Raw genomic sequence first — 9,746 nt, forward strand, 5'->3', positions numbered from 1 at the left:
CATGAAGACGTGAGTTCGGAGCCCTAGAACCCTTCTAAAAGCCAGACAGTGCAGCACACATTTGTAATGCCAGGGTTCCCATGGCAAGATGGGGGGCAGACAGAGAACCCCTGGATGCTAGCAGGCCAGCCCGCTTGGTGGACAACGCTGTAATGGAAAACAAAAGATCCTGTTTCAAACAAGGTAGATGTTGAGGGCTGGCACTGGATGATTCTTCTGACCTCCATGTGCACAATATAGCATGTATGTACCTCCATTCATGCGCGTCAACATTTACACACACACACACACACATGAACACACACACACATGGACACACATACACACATAGAGCAGAGTATTTACTATGAGGTGGCTGCTCTGTATCTCAAGGCACTTAAGCCCATACATGTTAGTCTTTATAAAAAAACTGAATTTTAATTTTATGTCCATTGGTTTTTTTGCCTGCATATATGTCAGTGTGAGCATGGTAGACCCCTGGAACTGGAGTTACAGACAGTTGTGAGTTGTGAGTCCTGGCAATTGAACCCAGGTCCTCTGAAAGATCAGCTCTTAACCACTGAGCCATCTCTGAAGCCCTTATTGTTGTTTTTGTTTTTGTTTTTGTTTTTTTTTGTTGTTGTTCTTCTTCTCCTCCTTCTCCTTCTCCTTCTCCTCCTTCTCCCCCCCCCCTGTGAAAAATTCCTTAATTTTTTATTCCTGGTACCACTACCACAATTTACAGGACAATATGCCTGATGTAATAAAGAGAAAGGTACTGTTGTAACAGATAAAAGGCCTCAGGGATATTTATCTAATTGACACTACAGTGCATTAATAAACAGCTGCACATTTTGCAAACCCTACTATGATAGTCCCAAGCTTCCTGTTTAAGCTGCAGCGATGTTTCTGACTATGGGTCATTGCTCTCTCTGCAGCAGACTTTTACAGTTCCTCTAAGGCATGTGGAACGACCATCTCAAAGTAACCTGTGGCTTTCCTGACAACTCCTCCCTTTATCTCCTGCTAAGAACTATAACCTTCTCTACTGTTCGTAAAACCTTCTGCTGCCAAGTCCACCACTTCTACCATCAGACTTACAGCCACTGCCATTGGGACTGCCTGAGCTTCTTCCACCAAAACCGCCTCACCCCTGGATCCTTGCTGTTATCCACTCTAATTTCCAAAGTCATTATAGTTCCCACCACCACCACCACCACAGTCACCTCCACCAAAGTTCCCTCCACTGTAACCACCACATCCTCCTCCACCACCTTGGTCTCCATATCCTGCTCCACCATCATAGCCTCCTCTACTGTTGTAACCATGGCCACCACCACAGTTACCACCATCACCTTCACATCCTTTATATCCACCACCACCACCACTTCTGTAACTACCTCTGCAGCCACCATCTTGGCCACCCATAGTCTCTTCTTCCACCAAAGTTTCCACCAAGACCAAAATTGCCTCCAAAGTTTCCTCCTAGACCCACAAAGTTGCCACATCCTCCTCCTCAACCCTCTATGATACAGCAGGCCACATCTCTTCTTCATGACTCTCTGTGGTCAGCAGATGCATCTCTTGTTTAGAAACATCTCTTTTCACTTCACAATTACACCCATCGACAGTGTGGCATTTCTGAACAATTTTACCAACTCTGCCATGATCATCAAAAGTTACAAAAGCAAATCCTCTCCTTTTTTCCCCACTCTCTGACTTCTGTGATGTGGATGGTTTCTGCCGTACTTTTCAAAGTAGTTTCTTAGATTACACTCTTCTGTATTTTCTTTTATACTACCAACATTTTTCTTCACCATTCAATGAGCACCAGGGCTTTTGGCCTCTCTAGAAATGGCGCTTAGGTTCCACCCCAGTCATCAGCTTTGTGGGAGGTGGGGGAATACTCACTGCAGCATCATGAGACAAGGTCAGGAGCCCGAAGCCTCTGGAACATCTTGTTTGGGGATCCCTCGTTATCACACAGTCTCTAAAGGTGCCCCATTTCTCAAAATGTTCTTTTATTTGTTGTTCCAAAGCTCAGACCACCAAAAAACAGCTTTCTCAACTGTTCTGGGTCCTTTGGACCACGGCCTCCGTTTTGAGTCCAGACGTGCCTCTTCCAACTCTAATTCCCCTGTTGGTTTTCTTTGGTCCAGTAAAATCCATGCAGTAGAACACAACGCACTCACTTGCTTAATGGTGGTTAAGTTCACTGGCCCTCTGTGTTCTGAGTCCCTGGCAGGTATGACGTGCTGTGACGGATGCTTCAGATGGACACTCGTGTAGGTCACCCCACAGCACCACGGAATGACACTTCCATTTGAAAAGTTTTATTTATTTTTATTTTATGTTTACGAGTGGTTTGACTACCTGTGTACGGATACCTTATGCATGTAGTGCTTGCAGAAGCCAGACGAGGTAATCGGATTGTCTGGAACCCTCCATGTGGATGCTGGGAATCAAACTTGAGTCCTTTTCCAGAGCAGAAAGTGCTCTTAACTGCTGAGCCATCCTTACAGCTCCAATACTTCCGTTTTAAGCCAAGAAGTATTATAGGTCATTTATCTTTTATTCTAGTTTAGACCCTGAAACTGATGTTTTGACAATACCGGTTCTGTCTGTGCACAGACTTCCTGGTTTGAGGGAGGCTCCAGCTATAGTCTGGAGCGTCGAAACATGCCTCACTGTTGAAACCTGCGACTCTGAGACACAGCAAAATTCTCCCATCCATGAGTTCACAGATCATTTGCAAGACTTGCAAGCTATAGAAACAGCGCCCTCTTGCGACCAGAGCATGCCACACAGTTTCCAGAGAAAGACGCTTCAGTCTAGGAACTGTGGCGATCTCTGCCCCCACAACTCACTCTCATTTTCTTCCCTCCTCTCTTCCTGTATTTATTTTGAGGCAGGGTTTTGCTGTATAAGTATAGAACTCACAAAATAACTCAGGCAGATCTCAAACTCAAACGCATCATCCTCTTGCCTCAGCCTCCAAAGAGCCAGAATCGTAGGTTTGCCCCACTAAGTCTGGCATCCCGCTATGTTTCAACAGTGTTCAGAGTAAGACTGGTGACGTAATTCCGGAGCAAGGTTCAGTAAAGCATCCGAGAGCGCAAACAGTACATCCCAGGGAGGCTACTGTCTCCCTGTTTCGAAAGTAGGGTTTAGAACTGCTTAAAATGTTTAAATGAGTGAAAAGGAAATCCATCAAACACAGATGTATTTCTCTTGACTGGGCTTTTGATAAACGTGACAGAATGCAAACATGCAATCTCTTGAAAGAGGCCCTGCTGCTGACAAACAGCAAGATTGCTGTCCTTTAAGTAACTAAGAAGGAAGAAGGGACAAAACCGCTCAGCATGTTTTTGTTTTTTTGTTTTTTGTTTTTTTGTTTTTTGTTTTTTTTAAAAAAAAGTTCTTGCTATCGGAGCCCGAGGACCTGGATTGAGGACCCAGGTTCAACACCCGGAGATCCCATGTTAAATGTTGGATACAGAAGCCCTCATCTGTAACCCAAGCGTTCCATCTGAGAGATGAGAGCTGGTGACAGAGTTGGCTGGAAGCTCTTAGGCCAGCTAGGCAGGAGTACTCAGCTTCACTTCATCAGAGACCACAAGACAGACTCTGGCGCAATAACGTGGAAGGAGAGAGCTGATTCCCAAAAGCTCTTCTCTCGCCAGTGTGTGCGCTTGCATCTGAGAAAATTATAAGGATTTTACCTCAACACGTGACTCACAGTGCCAACTTCATCTCAACAGAGGGAGAAAACTAGACCCAAATGTCCCGTTGGTGCTACTGAAATCTTTTGATACCTCATCTCACAATGGAGCCCAGGCTCGCCTCAAACTGATAACCTCCTGCTTAGCCTCTCAGAGAGCTGTAGCTACAGATGCTCCCAGCACTCCTGGCTTCCAAGTCCCTTTGAGAAAAAGAGTCAGTGAGTGCTGTAGCTCATGAAAGAAAGGGAGACATCAAAAGGGTTCTCAAGCAGCAGTGTGGTGGGAGAGCCTTTATTTATTATAGATGCAGCCTCACCCACAGATCTGACGCCATTAATCTGGGCCTGAGGAATCTGCCCGCTCCAGAAGGAAGCGGAATTTTCAATAACTGCTCAGGGGACAGTTTTGAAAGGGGATGTTGTCATGGCAAGACTGCGATGATCTGAGCAGGGAAGAGAAGTGAGAGCAGATGCCACTGCTCACAAGGACAAACATCTCCGAGCAAAATGCCTTGATTTATGTTTATTTTAAGCTGTGGTTTCTTTCTTTTTAAAAATAGACTATCTTTTATTTATTCTTTGACAACATCGTACATGTAAACAATGTATCTTGGTTGTATACATTCTCCCTCCTTCCCTCTCACTCCCCTTAAGCATCAGGCGCCCCAGCAGTCGCCCTCCCTACTTCAAGTCCTTTTTAAAAAAACTATTATCTGTAAGAACCAATGTGATTCTTACAAGCAAAATGAAGCCACTAGTTCAGTTAGGAGTTTATACGGCCTTGTGTGGTTTGGAAAGCATCGATTGCCTAAGACAAAGGCTCCTCCTTCCTTTTTTGTTACCGTATGTGCTGTGCTGTGCCTTTCAATATACAAAGAGAGTGGCCTTCATTTGGGCCACTGCTTAAGATTAGACTCTTTTTGATTAGACCATTCTCTTGTAGACAAGACTTGTTTCAGATTGGACTACCCCCTGACTAGGACAAGAGAGAGATCAAAACTCTTGTGAGTAAAATGGACCCACTCTTGGAAAAATGATACCAGGAGTTAGTTGTTCTTCTTTATGCAGCATCTGCATCTGTTTTTATGTTATGTGTATGAGTGCTCCCCTGCATGTATGTATGTGCACTACATACATACTATGTGTCTACCTGGTACCCTCAGTCCAGAAGAGAGCTTCAGAGCCCCTAGAGCTGGAGGTAAAACTGGTGTGGTCACCATACAGATGCTGGAAACTGAACTCAGGTCCTCAGCAAGAGCAGCAAATGCTCTTAGCCACCGAGGCATGTCGGAAGGCCTTCCCACGGAGCTTGCTATTTCCACGGTGCTTCCATATTGATGCCCATAGCAGGAGGTGATTTTTTGTGGTTGTATGATGATCCTCTCGGTGAACAGTTCCCATGTTACTCTCTGCTGAGGAAAGTTGAGCAGGTTCTACTCTATCTTCTTCTGCTTTTTCTATTTTAAAGGCTGAGCAAAGCCCTCTCTAGAACGCTATTTGAATTCTGAGGACAACTAGGTCTAAGTATAGAAGATAATTGCACATTGTTTTCCTCAATGGCCAAGCCCACTTACAATTGACGTCTCACAATGATGCAGGATACAAGATTGACATTTGGTCTAGTCAGACCGTCATCATTCCCTCCTTCTGGGCACAAAGCCCCTGCTCTTATTTCTGTAGTTCAGGGTATGGGCTTGGTGTCTTTCCACAGTCGCCTCACTCTGAGTTTTAAGGTGAAACAAAACAAGAGACAAAACATCTCAAGTGACTAAGAACCAATGTTCAGTGGGCACAACTTTGATCTGTAAACTGTCTTGGTCAAAGGATCAAAGGCTGAAGAAGAGAGAATAAACCCTGGTGCAGACAAAGTTCCTCAAAGGATGTTAAATTTACAAGCCATGGCTTGTGGACTAGAACACCAGGTGCTTTAGCTAAGGACTGTTGGTCTGGGAAACCCAGGCTCATCAAGGATGAAAAACAACCCCAGCCACCAGGGAATTTGTGTAAACAGATATCTCCCAGGCCTAGTGGGATGATTACACACTCATGATAGGGTCTGTTGCAAAGGGGGAACAAGTGGCTTTGACCGAGAGTGCCCCCTTTGCTATGACCAAGAGTGTCCCCTTGCTAATCTGTTCCATGAGCTAATCTCTGTTCCCGAGAATTTATGACTTGTTCTCCTAGAGATCTTGATCTTTCTGGTGTATGCTAAAACAACTGTTTACAAAAGTAACTAGTGAAAGGAAAAGGTTACTTTTTATTTGGCTTATAGGTTACAGCCCGTCATCAAGAGAAACCATGGCAGGAACTCAAGGCAAGAGTTGGACCCAGACACCACGGAGGAATGATGCTTTGTAGGTTGCTCCCAGGCTCCAGGGCAGCTACCTTTCTGATGCACCCCAGGGCGACCTACCCAAGAGTAGCATCACCCAGAGTGGGCCAGGCCCTTCTCCATCAATAAGTGTCCAAGAAAATGTCCCACACTTCATTCTGATGGAGGTAATTCCTCAGTGGAGGTCCCCTCTTCCCACATGTCTCTAGTTTGTCTCAAGTTGACAAAAAAAAAACAAAAACAAAAACAAAAACAAAAACCCTAACCAGCTCACCACCAAACACACAAATTCAGCCAACAACAGGGATTAATAAGCACCTTTCAGAAACTGTAAGTACCAGTGGACTCAACTCTCATAGCCAAAGACAGAGACTCACGATTGGATCAAAACAAAATCAGAATCGAAAACAAACCCAGGATGCCTGCATTCAAGAAACACACCTCAGCACTAAAGACAAATGACTCTCGTCAGGGAGTCTAGGCTTCATGCGACCTTAATACCAGAGGGGCACATCTGCTGGTGAGCCTGCCTGCCAAATGCCAAGGGAAACAAGAATGCCCAAGGCCAGCTCTTGAAGACCCTCTCCTTGCCCACTTAGGATCTGTGTCCAGGGGTAGTAGGATGCCAGATTGCTCACTGGTAACAATAAGATCTTCTTCAAGGGTGCGTACAAGGATTGTAATCAATAATTTGATTGATTCAGTAAATATATTGAACAAATTGATGTTTGTTGATTCAATCAATAAATTGAAGGTGGAGTGGGTTGTGTAATGGTAACTGTACTAGTTAGGGTTCACTAGAAGAACAGAATTTATAGAATGAATATGTATATACATACATTTGGAATATATATGAAATTTGCTAGAGTGGCTTACAAGCTGTGGTTCTGCTAGTCCAACAATGACTGTCTATCAATGGAAGTTCCAAGAGTCCAGTTCAGTCCATGAGCCTGGTGTCTCAGCTGGTCTCCAGTATACACCGGAATCCTGAAGAAGTCAGTTCCAATGCCAGTGAAGGCGTGGCCTCTTGTTATTGAGAATGAGAGCAAGCAGGAACTCAAGAAGCCAGTCCCAGAGGGTGAGTGGCTCTCCTCTACATACTCCAAATGCATGGACAGAGAAGCCTGGGACATTACCAACTGCCGGGCGAAGGGAAAGAGGCCTTAGGGAGCCTGCCACCAGCTGGGTGGAAGGAACTCACACTATTTCCACTTGCATCTCACTGGCTAGAGGTAGGCACATTATCTCTACTAACTACAAGGTAAGAATTGCTGTTCTTCTTCATGTCCCAAAATAGAGCCAACCAGAGCATGGACAGCATAGTGCCCGCTGCAGGGAGCATCCACAACACTTGCCCCAGACGTCCCTGCACCAGCTGGGTGGAAGGAATTCACATTATTTCCACACATATTTTATAGGATAGAGATCTGCAGTGTCCTCTACCCCTTTGTATACATGAAATATTAAGACATAGCCAACCACCGTGCTGGGAGCTAGTTCTATTATCACGTACCGAGTGTATGTCGATTGGTATCTAATGCCACCGAGAGTGTCTTTTTGCAGTTTCATAAGCCTGAAATAAGGACTTTAAAAGTATATCCAGAATGGTGGCTCATGCCTTTAATCCTAGCACTCAGGAGGCAGAGGCAGGCCTATCTCTGTGAGTTTGAGACTAGCCCAGTCTCTAAAGTGAGTTCCAGGACAGCCAGAGTTGTGCCAAAGAGAATCTCTGTCTTGACTGCACTCTGTACGCCTCCCACAATAGCATTCCTCTCCAAAGTATGCCTGAAGCCTATAGTAAAAGAAATATATTTCCTTTACCAAAGCTCAGCAAGTCACTCTGACGTAGAGAAATAGCCTGACGGGCCAGGACAATAAAAGACATGGAGCTAAGTTACTGTGTGTGTGTGTGTGTGTGTGTGTGTGTGTATCAAAGTGAAAAGAATTCTATTCTTTAGTCAGTCTGAGAAACTTTCTAGACCAGGAATCCAAATATTCAATTTCAGATAAGCTGCAGTGGTAGAGCACAGTGTGACTACACCCTAAATCCTGGACCAAAACCTGTGGAACTTTGGGTAAGCTGTGTTTCTAGCCAGGAATGGCAACAACGTGTTTGGTGTGTTCACTGCAGCACAGGGACGATCAGGGGCCGAGCAAGCAGGAGCCCTGCAGATAACTGGTGGGAGAAGCCGCTTACTGAGGGACCTTCAGTCAGCATAGACAAGAGAAGCGTGATGGGTTTCACAGCCCAGCATGCACGGCCCAGGGAGCTGCCCCAGCCTCCCTAGAAGACCTGGCTGAGGCACTATAGTCTCTTTAACCACATTGCCTTTCATTTTCAATACGTCATCAGGCCTTTTAAAAAAAAAATATCCTATATGATTCTTAGGTAAGAGAAAAAAAATTAATTTTGACAGTGGCCAAGAAAGGAGGAAACAGAGGAGAAAAGCGAAGGCCACCGCTGTCCTCATCAACCCTAGCAGAGACAAAGCACACATGTCAGGCGAAGGAGGCCTTTCTCCCTGCGAGCTCATTCAGGCTGCATCCTTGTCCGGAGGCTCAAGCGCTGGGGCTGGCTCCTGACTGACAGGTTGTCGCCCTTGTGACCCAGCTGCTCTAGCATCTGGGAGGGACTTTCAGAAAACAGACTATATAGCTGCTCACTTAAAGCTTACCTCCCACAGGCCTCAGCACTCTGAGCTGTCAGATGCGGCAAAGAAAAACACTGTTGATTCCAGCCTCAAGTCACTTAGGTACTTTAGGACTTGGTTGGTTTGGAGCCTCTTCTTCTTTTTTAAATTGGATATTTTCTTTATTTACATTTCAAATGTTATCCCTTTTCCCAGTCTCCCCCCCCCACACACACAATAAACTCCCTATCCCATCCTCCCTCCCCCTGCTTCTATGAGGGTGTTCCTCCACCCACCCACCCACCCACTGCCACCTCCCTGCCCTCAGTTCCCCTATACTGGGGCATCTGTCGAACCTTCATAGGACCAAGGACCTCTCTCCTCTCATTGATGCCTGACAAGGCCATCCTCTGCAACATAGGCAGCTGGAACCATGTGTTTTCCTTTGCTAATGACTTAGTCCCTGGGAACTCTTGGGGGACTGGTTGGTTGATGTTGTTGTTCTTCCTGTGGGGTTGCAAACCCTTTCAACTCCTTCAGTCCTTTCTCTAACTCCTCTATTGGGAACCCCAAGCTTAGTCCAATGGTTGGCTGTGAGTGTCCGTCTCTGTATATGTTAGGCTCTGGCAGGGCCTCTCAGGGTACAGCCATATTAGGCTCCTGTCAGCATGCATTTCTTAGCATCCACAATAGTGTCTGGATTTGGTGACTCTATATGGGATGGATCCCTAGGTGGGACAGTCTCTGGGTGACCTTCCCTTCAGTCTCTGCTCTACACTTTATCTCCCTATTTGCTCCTGTGACTATTTTGTTCTCCTTCTAAGAAGGACTGAAGCCCCACACTTTGGTCTTCTTCTTCTTGAGTTTCATGTGGTCTGTGAATTGTATCTTGGTTATTTGGAGCTTTTGGGCTAATATCCACTTTTCTGTGAGTGCATACCATGTGCGTTCTTTTGCGATTGGGTTACCTCACTCAGGATNNNTTTTCTAGTTCTATCCATTTGCCTAAGAATTTCATGAATTCATCATTTTTAATAGCTGAGTAGTGCTCCATTGTGTAAATGTACCACATTTTCTGTATCCT

The sequence above is a fragment of the Mus pahari genome, chromosome 5 (genome assembly GCF_900095145.1).
Source record: "Mus pahari chromosome 5, PAHARI_EIJ_v1.1, whole genome shotgun sequence".
Classification (NCBI taxonomy): Eukaryota; Metazoa; Chordata; class Mammalia; order Rodentia; family Muridae; genus Mus; species Mus pahari.